Source organism: Anser cygnoides, chromosome 4 (assembly GCF_040182565.1).
Source record: "Anser cygnoides isolate HZ-2024a breed goose chromosome 4, Taihu_goose_T2T_genome, whole genome shotgun sequence".
NCBI lineage: Eukaryota > Metazoa > Chordata > Aves > Anseriformes > Anatidae > Anser > Anser cygnoides.
In genome coordinates this window covers 59,565,776-59,580,000 of record NC_089876.1, presented here as the reverse complement: position 1 = coordinate 59,580,000, position 14,225 = coordinate 59,565,776, and the positions used below count along the sequence as shown (strand labels likewise).

General features: G+C 45.8%; 1 protein-coding gene and 1 long non-coding RNA gene across 15 annotated transcripts in view; both read left to right on the top strand.

Annotated features, from left to right (window-relative positions):
* CFAP97 (cilia and flagella associated protein 97) overlaps positions 1 to 6,605 on the top strand; it is an 80,560-nt gene extending 73,955 nt beyond the window's left edge. For 10 of the 14 annotated variants that reach the window (XM_066996253.1, XM_066996249.1, XM_066996251.1 and 7 more), the window contains one exon: positions 1 to 6,605. This exon is cut by the window's left edge and continues 8,318 nt beyond it. The gene's annotated coding sequence lies outside the window, so the exon portion shown is untranslated. The other 4 variants (XM_066996240.1, XM_066996247.1, XM_066996245.1 and 1 more) reach the window with 4 other exon arrangements.
* A 2,672-nt stretch (positions 6,606 to 9,277) lies between these two features.
* LOC106035116 (uncharacterized) lies at positions 9,278 to 14,218 on the top strand. Its single transcript, XR_010831212.1, has 3 exons — positions 9,278 to 10,795; positions 11,385 to 11,529; positions 11,686 to 14,218. It is a non-coding gene; the product is annotated as an uncharacterized lncRNA (long non-coding RNA).
* The last annotated feature ends 7 nt before the right edge of the window (positions 14,219 to 14,225 follow it).

Here is a 14,225-nt window from a genome sequence, read left to right as displayed (position 1 = left end):
TGGTTCTGTTCACAGCACCAGCACGTTAGACAAACTCCTACACCAATAAAACCTAAACAAAGTTTCCAGTGGGACTTGAGTGATTTATGGGCCCTGTGTTGGCCTTTTTCTGAATAGCTGCTCTATTTCTTTCTTGCTAAGATAATGAGAATATGAATAGGTGCTGTTTTGTATTTGGTTTTGATTCTAATTACAAGCCATGTTTAATCTGCACGTGCAAGTTTTCCGCAAGGAAACGTCTTGTGTTTTGGTGGAATTAATGAAGAAATAAGGCAAGACTACAGCAGCAGGCACTTTTCTGTGTTGTGCATAGCAGAATGGCCATTTCAAACATGCTTCCTTTTTAATTACAAAAAAGATAATGAAAGCAGTGGTGAGAGATGCTGACAAGCAAGAAAGTCATTTTCAAGTTATTTTGTGCCCTCCGGCCCTGCGACCTTGCCAGCCTTACCATAGGTGCCAGGAGGATCTTGGTGGTTTTGATTACTGTTGGAGAAAAAAAAAATCAAATCCCTTTCTGGTCTTGTAATGGCTGCAAAGTTGAGCACACATTCCCTGCTAAAGGTGACCTGTTTGGGGTGTGGGGTTTTTTTTTGTTGGTTTTTTTTTTTTTTCATGCTAGATTCTCGTTTGCCATCCTTGAAAGTCCCCAGTGAAGCATTTACTGGCTTTGTCCCTATATTTACAATACCTTTTGACTGAGATGTCTAAGGGCTTTAAACATATGCTTTAAGCAGCGGACAGTCAGGGCTGACATTTGTTACAAATCTTTTCAGAGGGCCATGTGGAAGAGATCTAATCCGGGAAGAGCCACTGCCTCCCTGTGTGATCTGCCACAGTGACATATCACTTGACCTCGGTCGCGGCAGCTGTACAGCTAGGTGGAAAAATAGGGCCGGGCAGCAAACCAGGGGATGGATGCCTTTCAGCAGAGCTTTCCTGAGTGAATAATTTTCAAATCTGTGCCTTGGCTCCTTTCTTACTCCTCCGAAAGGTTCAGGTTTAGATCAAAATGAGGTTTTGCACCATTTCTTTTGGATTTTTATTTTTTATTTTTTGAATGAACGCGCTACGCAGTTGTGTAGTATTTGTTGTTTTTTGTAACATTTGTAGGACAGAAGACAAAAGGCTGTTCTGATAGACGAGCTGTCGAAGCAAGGCTTCAGTCGTCGCCGCGGGGCAGGCGCAGGGCTGGCATTCCTCTGGGGGCAAAACATTGCGAAAGGCGGCGCCGCCCGTTACGAAACACGGGACGGCTGCGGCGGGCTGAGGAAATCCTAGCCGGGAAAGCTCAGTGAGCCTTCCAAGAGCCGTGCCGAGCCGTGCCGAGCCGTGCCGAGCGGTGCCGAGCCGCCACCGCGGCTGCAGAGGGCGCAGCGTCTCCGCCGGAGCCGCCCCGGGGAGCCCCCCCCCGAGCCCTCCCGTGCCACCAAATTCTTTGCGCACCTGGGCTGTCCCCCGCACGTTTTGGGGTAAGAAAGTGTTTTTCTGGTTTCGGCTAGTTGGATTACTCAGAAGGTTTGCCGTGCGGTCAGATAGGGCGGGTTGTGTTTGCTGTGCCGCGGCTGCGGGTGCTGACAGGGTGGGTGAAGCCGCGGCCGGCTGAGCCAGCGCCGCCTCTAAGTATGGTGGCGCTGCGCCTGGGCTGCAGCCCTCTCCCCTGCCAGATTTTCTGGCGCTGACATCACCCAGCGTTCAGGTTTCGGCTGGCTCGTGTCTGAGGATAACCTTAAACAAGAGGCTGCCTCCCTGCCCACACGGGACACGCATGTTTAACCTTAAGTCTTCTGCTGTCTGTTGGCACGAGGTGTCTCTCTCACTTTATCCCTCTGTCCAGGCGGGGGATAGCCCTCGAGTCACCGAACATCTGGGGAGCCACCCCAGTTGGCAGCTGGTGTCCCCCCTCCGCAGAGAAGCCTTCGGTGGGTACAATGCTGGTGCTGCCACGTCGTCGTGCACCGTGCTGCAGGGCAGAGGGAGAGGAGAGGTGTCCAACCCGTGCCACAGTGAGCGGGACACCAAGGTGCCTTGTTGTGGAGAGTGCCCTGCCAGGCAGGGGCTGGAAAAGGAGGAGGGAAAGCTCTTCCAACCCGTGAAGTTTGCAGACAGGATAAAGGCTGTTGTACGATGCTTTAAACCCAAATTGTTTGAAGTCCAATCTTGATGGGACCTTAGAGGGCAAATGGTAAGGTGCAGCCTCCATCCCCAGCTATGTGACAATCCCAGCTGTACAAAAAGACACAGGCCAAGCAACGCTGGAAACAAACACATAAAAACAATCTCATTCCAGCCTGCAGCTGACAATCTCTGCAGCACAGCCTCTGCTGGAGCCGCCCGGTGCAGCCGCTGGAGCTGACGTCCTCTCTGAACAGCCCCAGCCCTCCTGCATTCCCGAGCCCTCAGATGACAGCACGTGGATGTGCAGCCAGCCGTCAGTGGCGCATGCCAAGTGGGTTTACTACAAAAATAGCAACACAATGGGTCTTTCCATTTTCCAGGGCGTCTTCCCCAGCCCTTACCCTTTTTACTGCCTCCCGGGAGACGTACAGGCATGTGAGGTGCTGTGCCCCAGCTGGACCTGAACTGGAGGCATCACCAACTTGTGACAGCTTTACCGACTCCTGCAGTTTAGAACTATGCATTTAGGCATTGCCTCAGTTTCTCCGTGACTGATAACAATTGGGCTATTACATCTGGGCAGATGATTGTTAAAATTTGATTTTCACCAGTGACCTTTAATTTCATGTACCATGAACACACAAATAAGCTAGCTAGTTTCGGTTTCTGGTTTTCAGACACGTGCACGTGAATTGACAATAGACCAAGGGAAGATGAGGTCTGTAAAATATTTTTTTCATTTCTATTTTAATATTTCCTGCTGGTTTTCTACTATAGCTTTGGATCACAACTGTGATTTCCTCTGTTGCTGTAAAGAAGATGAAAAATGTTCACCATCCCTGGTATATGTGATGTCATAACTACTGTATTTTTCTTTTCTAGATTTTCTGGATGGGGTGTCTCATGAAAACAAGAGTCAAAGACAATGATGATTCTAAGCAAAACTTTTGAATCATTTATTCCAACTTTCTGAACTGGGCAAAACACCTTTCTCTATATTTACACTTGACTTTAAATTAACTCTTGGATGCTTGCAGTAACAGCATCCCAGCAGTCAGTGAGACCTTGTGAAGCTGCATCCCTTCACTTAGCAGCCTACAATAAGAAGGCTACAATAAAAAAAAAAATCTGTACTTTTTTTTTTTGGGGGGGGGTTGTTTGTTTGTTTTATTTTGTTCTCTTTTTCCTGACAGATTCTAATCTATATGAAGTCTGACAATGTCCTTTCTTCTAAACAATAATATATTTCATTGTATATATTGTACTTTCATATGCATATCCCATGTAATAAAAATAAAGAAACAATATGCATCTTGTCCCTGGAAGGGGCAAAGTCTCTATAGAATAATATTACTGCTGTAGATTGTTTAAGGGGCCTCTGTTCTGGTGGTATCCAGCAAAATAATTCCTGCTTCTGTGCCTTCTTTTCAGGTTTGTCTTCCCTTTAGAGTAAACCAGGCCAAATCCTGTAGGACCATGAGGAAACTCCTTGAGAGTAAGGCTGCAATATGCACGTGTGCCAAATTGCTTTCAGATTCACAGTCATTTCCTGAGGAGACCTAAACAGAACCGAGGTGCTGAGTGTCTGAAGTTCTCCCTGCTGTATTTTATCCATTATTTCAGACACTGTTGAGAAGAATATATACTGTGTAACAGAGCATAGAGAAGTTGTGACAAACCACACAGTCGTAATATTAAGGATTCATCCTTCCTCCTGCACAAGGTATTCAAAGAGCAAACATTTTCTCTTTTGCAGCTGCGGAGGAAATCAGCATTTCCATGAGTAGCACAGGCACATTTTGAGTGGTAGGGAAAATACAAAATATATTTGAAAACACTTGTGTGATGACAACTGCCATGGTGGAACAGACCCAAAGGGGCAGATTTGCCTTGCGCTCGCTGCTGTGGTGTTTGTCTTGCTGAGTGTCTGATCAGCCAAGCCAAACTTCCCCGACTTGAAGGAGGGCTCTTTGGGTCATGTATTGATGTATTTATCAGGGCAAACTCTGTTTGGCCTCAACTGGAATTTTTTAATAATGTCTTTCTTAACAGTGTCTTGCTTCTGCATGTCTGTTTTTACAGTCTTCTGCATTTTGTCCTGCTTTGCCTTTAGCCTTTATGCTGAAAAATGTTAGAACAGTAGTTATCATCCACTCAATGCACGTCATCTGTTCTTTCTTGTTAAGAAGAAAACTTGCTGCTTTAGTAATATCAGTGGCTCTGTTTGGAAAAATCTTTTATCAAAGAGACAACATTTTCACTTACGGTAGCATAATTTTCTTTTTTGGCTCATTTATTTTATCCCTTTCTCTACCTTTTAATTGCTGTAAAAATTGGCAGACCACGGAGCTGCCAGAGCTATGTAACCCTGGAAAAGGCAGGTGCAGCTTTTGGCTCGTGCCATTTCAAAGGCACTGGGGAGAAGCAATGTGGAATACTATGTGCAATTCTGATCATAGCATTCCTGACAAGGTGTCACCAGTGCCTTTTACAATGGCATGAAACTTCCCTGTTCCTATTACAAATACCTCAGCTGATAGGGCCAAGAACTAGATGTGCCTTTTCAAAAATGGGCTGAAACTGGAAAAGGTGCTGAGATTGCATGGCTGCGTGACCAAGGGAAAGGAAACGTGAAAATATGCCAAGAGATTTGAGAACTCAGTTTCATGTAATTAGAAAAATCAATGATGAGAGAGGTTGTGTTAGCTGTCTATAAATGCAAAACATTTTGAAAACTGGGGACTATAGGATTTTGTCTTAGCTGATTATCAACAGAGCAGAAAGGGGCCATCTGATCCATTTCAGTTCTGATGAAACAGTCTCGTCTGACTCAAGTTCAACAGGTATGGTTGTGCTTTGTTTTCAGTAAGGCACCCTGACAGCCCATGTAGTAAGGCTGTCACTCAGCAAGCTTTCTGCTGGTGGTGTGTCACGGCAGGCTGCAGAAGGTAAGTAGTCGCATATTAGTGACATGCTGGCATTGACCAAATTCATCCTTGCACATGAACACTCAAGGGAGAAAGGAGGACGGTTTGGCTATAGGCGGGCTTTTTGCATAACCTGTGTTTTTTGCTTGGCCTGGGAAATTCTCTCCTCGAACTTATGATTTGAGGTCATCTTTTCAATTTAGCGTTATTAAAAATGTTTGCTCTTTAAAATACCTCTCATCTTTCCCGTTAGTAGCCTTTACTCATGTATGACACAAGGAGGACTGTTTTGAGAAATGGGCCTAAGAATGGCCAAGACAAGGGAAATTGGAGCGAAGCAGAAGTATGTAAGGTAGCATTTGACATAAACCTGCCTGCCTTGTTTCCAGATGCAGAGGTGTCTGCTCATCTCACGGGGCAGTTTTATTATCCCCAGCATAGCTACTGATGATTGTCCTGAAGAAAGATAATTTGTCATGATCTGTCCTGCCCAAATACCTACAACCCATTTCTGGGTTTAGTGAGAAATCTTCCTTACCAGTTCCAGTCAACTTTCAAGCATGTCTCTGCAGAAGGACATAAAACCCAGCAGGACTCCCTTATCACATGGCATTAAGTGATGTGATGCTGTCATTTTCGATACGTGTGACTTCTTGCCTCCGACCCCCATGCTGAGATCTCGTGTTCCTTTTTTCCCCAGGGTCATGTCTTACACAGAGTCCCCACTGTGGCTTTGCTCTGCTGGGTCAAGGGAAACATGAGATGACAATTTTTGCCCTTTCCTATCAATGGTTAAATTGGTAGAAGGAAGAACAAGAGGTCTGCATGGATTTTATCTTCAAGTTTGATTTTATAAAGTCAGGGGAGAAGTAATGACGGACCCACTCCCAGGCTTTTGACCTCCTGCACCTGTAAGAGAGGGGCAGCAGGATGGCATCTAACAGCTTTCTAGCTGTCCCAGCTTGTAACTATTTTCTTCTGAATAGTAAACATGCAATTCAAACCCTTGCAAAAGCTTCCTGTGTTTTTGCAGTGGCCGCACTGCAAATATTACGTGCACATAGAAGATCAGGCATCCATGTAGGCTGTTGTTTTCCGCAACTTTTTGTAAGTTTGGGGGAAACTTATTAAGTACTGTTTCTCTTTCTTTCTTTAAAAAAGACAGGGAGAGAAAGCCTGCATTTTCTGCCATTTCCCAAGAGGCTTTTTATCTGTTTAAACCAACTAGGGATTTTTCACGTATTGACATAAGCATTCATTTGCTAATTTGCTGGACATTAAACTGCACAGCATTCGTGAATGAGGCTGGAATACTTGGGTACTTAGTGCTGCTCAGAGCCCGCATCATTCCCAGTACACATATGGTTTTTCCTCCTCTATCTCCTAGATAAAAGTCACTGTTTGATCGCCTTAAGGAAAAGAATGAGTTAAATGGACCAATATTCTAGCCTTGGCTCTAAAACTGGGCCTTTTCAGAAACTCCTCAGCACCTGCAGCAGCTAGGTCATTTGCACATACATAAATAAATAAATTAACAATGAATAAATAATTTAATCCTGCCACACAATGCCACCTTGCAGATCTGATCCTTTGCTCCCAGTGAATTTGTCCATTCCTAATTCTTTTTGATAAAGTCCTCAGATACTTGCTGACTGTCAGTCTAATTTTCTTATTGTTTTCGCTTGATTAGTTCTGTATGACCTAAGGTCGCCCTTAAAATCCACATCTCTCGTGAAGACTCCGAAAGGCCTTCTTTTTTTCAAAGGGATGGAAAGTGCCTGCCATTTCTCCGGACAAAAGCCTGGAAGGTTTTCAGTTATTAGCCTCCTGAAGCAGCCCCTTCGCTCACCCAAGCGCAAAAAAAACTCATTAGGGGGCACCTTTCTTTCTGCCTTCTTTATCTGGCGCATGTAGGGTTTACGTGTTTCAAGATTTTCAGGTCTCGGCTGAATTCGGACAGCCTCCCTTTTAACCCTGCCGGACTGTGCTGATGCCCTCTGCAGACGCTGGCTGCATCTCTGTGCACTTAACCACCTGGAGAGACGTCGACTTTTTTAGAAGCTGTTTTACACCCACTTCACGACGAGGAACACACACTGCAGCGTGTGGTAATTCGCAGCCGTGCTCCGGCAGAGGGTGGGTGGAAAGGCAGGCAAGGCTGCCAGCTGCCGATGGGCTCCACGTTCTGCACTTGGCGATTAAAATACAAAAATCAAAGTTCGTGCCTCAGCCACACCACCCCCGATTACCATCGGGGGGGGGGGGGGTTGCAGGACTAAGGCAGCACAGCACCGTGAGCCTGCTGGGGCTGGGCTGGATTACACCCCGTCAGGATCAGTCTTGTTGAGGCAGCAAGGTAAATACTGCTCCCGTGTAGGCTGAATCACCTTCCTGAGCTGTGGCAGGTGGCACACCTCAGCTATCTAGGCATCTTGCCCTTCAGAAGGAACGGGCCAAGTTTCAGTTCTCTGGGGCTGACAGAGGTTATGGGGCAGCATCCCATCCACTCTGTTTGCACACCATACAGCAATGCCGTACCTGCGGTTTCCTTTTAAGAAGAAAACCAGCCTGAAAGTGCGCTGGCAGGTATTACGGTGATGTTTCTCACTCAGTGAGGCTCTGATATGTTTGTTAAGGAGATAACAGAGATAACAGTCCACAAAAGACAATTATAGTAGGAGAGAGGATCGAAGGATAGTGTTTTCTCTCTCAGAAAAGGTCTGGTTAGTTTCTTTGATGAGAAACCTCTGTTTTTTCTGGGACCTGAGCCTAAAGAGAGCACAGAAGTAGGAGGAAAATAAGTGGGACCAGGAAGACACAGGTGGAAGATATCCTGGGCAGGCATAGAAAAAGATGTCTTGCTTCTGCAATACTGTTTCTCCTTGTCCTGAAGAGCAGCTCGTCATCCCTCTGGGTTAAAATCAGGTAGGAAAGCTCAGGGCTGCAGCTGAGGTCCTGCTTCCAGGCATGCAGATGGCAGTTTTGTGGCAACTCATCTTGGTCCTGCCTATTTTCACATCCAAGGGAAATTGTCTATGTTAGGTTGGAAGAACTCACCAATGTGACCACTATTTTATTTTTTCCTAACTGGCCAATTCCTCTGAAATCCCCGTGATACTAACACTTCACTTCCACCTGTTTTCTACCAGTTCCTCTGAAATCCGAGTGAAATCATCCCTCGGTAAAATAAAGGCTGAGTTTAAAGTAAGGCTGAAGTTGTGTGCAGATCGTTGCAGGTTCAGTACTATCCACTGCATTTCTCCCTGCTGGCATAATTCTGAGCAGCTGTCAGCTTGAGTATAGCGTAACATAAAGTGGAAGCTGTGACCTGCTCCACAGAACAAGGTAGCAGTTACATTATGGTCTGGAGGACAGCAGAAATAAGACAAAAAGTCACGAGGAGGAATTGTGTCAGTGTGGTAACAGGAAAAGCCTTGTTTATACCTTTTCACGTCCATGTCCTTTCCACCCAAGCTATTCAGGGGTACTAAAAGCTTGCTGAATAAACACTGCCTATTACTTAGATAAGGAGCTTGAAGATTTAGAAGAAATTAACTCCTGGTGTGTGAGGAGAGGAGAAAGGATTGATTTCCATTGAAAGCAAAGGCAAATTTCTCCCTAGTATGCAGATACTTTGAAATACAGATTTTATGATTTTCTGTGTAAGCGTGTCATACACAGAATTCCTGAAGCCCTTTTGTTTCGTGTTGGAAAAGGTGGAACAATGGGAGTAATGTGGCTATTGTACAAGTAAATCTAACCAGTGCTGTGGAGGACCTCAGCTTCTGAGCTTGATATTTTGACGACCAGACTATGGAGAAAGGTACTCCGCCTTTCAGGGAGTGGCTAGTGGCTTTGTTTGAAATCACGCTTGCTGGAGGGAAATAGTAAAAAGCCCTGCTTCCACCTGAAATCCTTCCCACCTTCCCCACCTGCTCTAGCAGGGCATGCAACAGGTACATTAAAAATACCTGTGAGCTGGAAAAACAAGCCACTGGGATACCCTTAAACACACATCAGCTGTTTCAGTTCAGTGACAGACTTACTACATCTTCAGTCTGTATAACAGACACACAAGAAAAGGTACTTTTCTTTTCCTTTTTTTCTTTTTAATGAGCAGCAAATGTTGCAGATGAGATGGAAAAAGAAGTTTTTAGTTGGCTAACTCGCTGGAGACTGAGCTGAACTTCTCTTGAACAGAATACAGTATTTTAGCTTGGAGAGGTATAGCACCTCTGAAATATCTGGGGAGATAAATTAGATTACTTGCGAGACAGCAGTGAGGGTGGGATTTGGCTGCCCTGATTTTTCCCCTGCCTGTATATCTGAATCTGACCTATTGATCCTGCATTCCCTCTTGGTTCAAAAGGGGGAAAGAGACAACATGTCTCCAAAGCAAATCAGCTCATTTTAAGGGAAAGTCTAAGATCAGCCTGGTAAATTATCTGCTGGAAAGTCCCATTTGTCCCTCTTGACTGGAAAGAGAGCTTAGAGTGCTTAATTTGTCTTTAGACCTCCACCTTTTAGAAATTTAGCATTTGCTTAAAGTCAAATGCTTACAAATTTTAGTACATCCTTCTATTAGCAGACCACTGAAAGGATTTTTCCATCATGGTATGACATTGATTTATGACAAAATAATTTTTTCCAAGTACATGACTGAAATATCCTATTGGTCTCATCTCGGCCTTATATTTTAGACTGATAAAGAATTAAACTTGCCAGCATCCTGTCTGTGCATCTGCAGGCCTACAGGCTGTACATAGAGCACACTATGTCCTAATCTTACACTCTGTCAGCTTTGACAAGATGCTTGAAGGGTTTTGTGCCCCAGCAAATGGTTGTCATTTTCCTGCGGTAACTTATCACCTTGATTTTTTTTCTCTTTGCAGTTATGGTGACTGGAAGTTCAAGGGCGTTTGAGAAGCTGGATGCTGGCAGCAGGGGTTACCTCTCTTTTCCAGAATTCCAGTCCATCCCAAATCTCTGTAACTTCCTGCTAGAAGAGGAGGAAAATCACCACATTATCCCTAAATTTGATCTACTCTTTGCTTGCCATATTCAATACTATATGTTGCTTTGCATAGGGGTAGCAGAAGCTCTTTGCTTAAAGCAAAGCTGAATATAACACAGTTCCTAACTGTAACGTACACTGTGAGGCTAAGAAAACTAATTCTCTGAAGAGGAGAGGCAAAGGTGCAGCATGGAGAGTTGCAAATAAATAGTTTCTGAAAAGGTGAGCTCTTCGGTGAAGAGCAGCAGGCTGTTCTGCTGTTCCTTTGGAGCCTCCTCACAATGGAAAGGGGTTCCTCTGGCCTCGCAGAAGTAGTTTAGATCCTGCATATGCATGTAGGTGGAAGCTGGCCTTTCATTTAAGTATAGATTATTGTGCCTAGGTGTTTTTTATTATTATTTTTCTTCTTCTTGGAGGAACAGTGTATACACTGAGAACAACAGGCAGTGCAGCCTGTCCGGTACACGACTTCACTTTCATGCTCAGAGTATCTGTTTAGGACTAGGGTAGGCTACTTGTTCTCCATACATCTCTGCAAACGTGCCTGCACAGCTGAGTTAATAAAATGAGCATGAGGAGCCCTGGAATATATATCACTTACCTGCTTGGTAAGACTTCTGCTGATGCAACTCCATCGTGTCTCCTCCTCATGTAAGGAACTCTGGCTTCAGGGATCTCCAGGAAGCTTTGCCTTCTGGCAATAGCTAAGGATTTGGTCTGCCATATATACAAATAGGTAAAAAGTGTTTAGAGGTCTTCTATTATTATTATATTTTTTTCCTTTGCTTTAACTCACTGGCTTTCCTGCAGACAGTGATTTGTAACCTGCTATAAACAGTGGCATCTTTAAGAAACATTTTATTGGTTTTCATATGTCTTTGCTGTGTTACAGTTTTTGGCATTATGCAGCAAAGTATGTGCTCGTGCTCTTGCTCTTTTTCCAAATACTTTCTCCCTGTCTCCAGCCATCACAGAAGTTTTGCAACTTTCAGTTATAAAACTACAAAAAAAAGTTTTTTCTCATTTTTTAAGGGAGGAGAAGGTAATCTATGAATAAAGTATGTTGTGTAAGAAAATTCTTATTATAAAAAGAGGTGTTATGGTGAATATGCAAGTCTTGGGTTATACCAATTTCCTTAGAATTTTCCAATATATAGTAGTTGTGTGGTATGAAATGTATGTTGTCTCAGGTTTTCCTGAGGCTCTTGAAAACCTACAACCCATGTTCGGTGAACCTTATTGATACCTGTTATATTTTCTCATTTTGAAACTGAAATTACGTGGGGTTTGTTCCATAGGTGTTACTCTTCTTATTCTTTCTACAGATCACAGTCCTGAAAACCCAGCAGTGGATTTGATAGGAAAGGTGAATTATTGCCATCCTGCCTCCTTTGACAGTAAAACTCTGCGCCCTGACTTTCACTTGCAGCTGAAGTGGCATTGCCTGTTGCAGTCAGAAATGTTGTACAGGTGAGCACTTGAGTTTGGGGGGGGAAGGAGAAAAAAAAAAACAAAAAACAATCCTATCTCTTATTCATAAAGGACTGCCATTTAAAGGCTGGTCTCTGTGAATTCATCTGCTGACAAGGCGCTAATGTAGCATCTGAATTCCCTGTTCCCTTGCAGGACTCCCCGGATGAAGAAGCCTTTTTTTTTCTTTTTTTTTTTTTTTCTTTAATTACATAATCACTTTATAGAAGACTCCACTTCTGACGTATTGTGTTCTTAGTCATAAAAACTAAATTGCCTTTATTTTTTGTAGCTCAACTGCAAAAGTTTAGAGCTCTTGTTAGCAAAAGTATTTATTTCAGCCTAATTAACTGTGTAATTGCTGCTGAAATGCAGTGCACATCTCAATTGCTGCAGCTTGCAGATGAATGTTAAGCAATGTTTCATAAATTCAACCCCATTTGATATTCTGAGTTGGAATCTTCTAAATGACTCCTCTTTCCTCGGGTTGGAGGTTCATGGCATTGCTCTCTCTCACCTTTTAAAATTAGTTTTAACATGCCACTCTGGGTGCAGCACCACATGTGGGTAGCTATCAGAGCTTTAACCTATAAATGTGTTTTTTATACATCTTGCCACAATTATGTTTTCCTGGTGTCCTTTCCCCAGGCCAGCCTTTGTTCCCGAGCCCTTTACACAGCCTGTTGGCAGGTTTGCTAGAAATAAATCTGATGATGTGAGGGGATGGACACAGGAGTTCGGTTGAAGCTTATAGATCTGTTCCTGATGTTGGAGTAGTAAGCGTGACAACGAATGCTTCTTGCCGGTGGTCTCCTGTTGCCTGTTTGGAATGCAAATTTTTTGGGGTAGAGAGTTTGGGCGCAGGCTTCGATCAATTTGATGGTGTTTTACTTCCAGGCTAGCTCAAATGAACAAACCCTTATGATAAATTAGTGAGCTTTTAACACAAATTTCCAGAAAAAGGGGAAAAAGCCTACCGAGATGTGACTGCTGTGCAACTGTTTTCAGGGGTGACAGACCTGTGGTATAGAGAGGACTTGGAGGTGTGTGACAGTGGGATTTCGGGTAAGGGGCAGAGGAGGCAATGGGGGCACGAGAGGCATGGGGAAGGCAGGCAAGGCAAAACGAGGCAGAAGGGGCACGAAGGCCTAAGAAGCAGAAAGATGCCAGCAGAAGGAAAGGGACAGGAAATGACAGCAAGGGATTCACCAGCAGCATTTTTATCCAGGCAGGTGCGTAACAGAGAAGCTTGTATTTTGGGGCAGTTTATTTTGGGGCACAAAGCTCCGCCAGCAAGTGGTGGTGCCGGCAGCGCTACCAGCCTAGGTGTGGCACTGCATCCAGCTCCCCAGCGATCCCCCCAAAATAGCTATGACCTCCTGGCATGGAAACACTAAAAATTATTAGAATTAAAAAAAAAAAAAAAGGCCACTACCAAAGCACCGCACAGTGCCATGGGGTGGTGGCCAGGCAGGGCAGGCCCAGTGCAGACTTGGGGCAGGGGATGTCCATCTGGGTGAGCTCCGTGCCCTGCTGCAGAGCCCAAATACCTGTGGGGCAAAAGCCAGGGGCTGCGGGGCCCGGGGGCAAGCTCAGGGCCCGACGGAAGCCCATAGGCGGCGGGGGAGGCAGCGGGCGTGTGGGGGACTTTTATCCCAAAGTCATTGTCAAGCCAGAGCGGGGTTTATCCTCCACAGCTAAATGAAAACGAAAAGGACAAAAAAAAAAATCCAGAATAGCAACATTCGAGATACAAAGACTGTCATGGACCAGTGCAAGTTTGCAAAATTATATGTAAATGACCGCAGTTTTGACCGTGGTGGCCCTCTGCTAATCCCAGAGAGAAAATCTACTTAGCAAAGGGAAGTTTTGTCTAATTTGGTTAACAGTGACCAAAATGCTGAATATATTAATAATTTATATTTCCAGGGAAACACTATATCTTTAATGCTTCAGTGCCGAAGTGTGTGTGTGTGTGGGGAGGGGGGGGGGAGACAATAGCTTAATGCTCACAGAATAAAAATCGTGTAGGATTTTCTTCGTGTCCTGCATCCAGCGCTGGCCAAGAGGAGCAGTGGACCCGTGTCCTCCTGCAGGCGCCAGCACGGGGTGGCTTTGCCTTTGGGTGCCCGTGCTCCCGATCCCAAAGCCGTCGGAGGGAGGGAGGTTTCCCCCCTCTCTGCCCGACCCCCGGGACCCTTCTCCCAGCAGCCCGAGCCGGCAGCTTGCCCTGTACCCGCACAGCGACCCGGTGTGCTCGGGACCTCCCTGCACGCCTCCGAGCACAGCGCCGGGCCCTTTTGCTCGAAGCCCCTTACCCAAGTCCCGGGACCTCCCCTCCGCCCCCTCCCCGGGCTGGGGGGCACCTGGGGTCTCCCCCCCCGGGGTCCCTGTGGCTCCGGGGGCACTCCTTGCCTCCATCCCCGGCGCTCCGCACCCGGGCCCGCCCCGTCCCTTTCTCCCACCTTGAGCGAGCAGATAAACCGCTGGTAAGATGCGGGGGGGCGGCGGTGCTTCTCGGGAGACCCCAAACGCTCCCCCCTGAGGACGCCCCCGGTACCCTTTCCATCCTCCCGCCGCCCCCGATGGCGCCGTCGGGGCCGGGCCGTGCCCCCCGCCTCCCTCTGCGCTCCCGTTTTTGCCTTTCGGGGGCCACGGAGCGGACGCCCCCAGCCTCCCCCAGCCCACCCCGCACC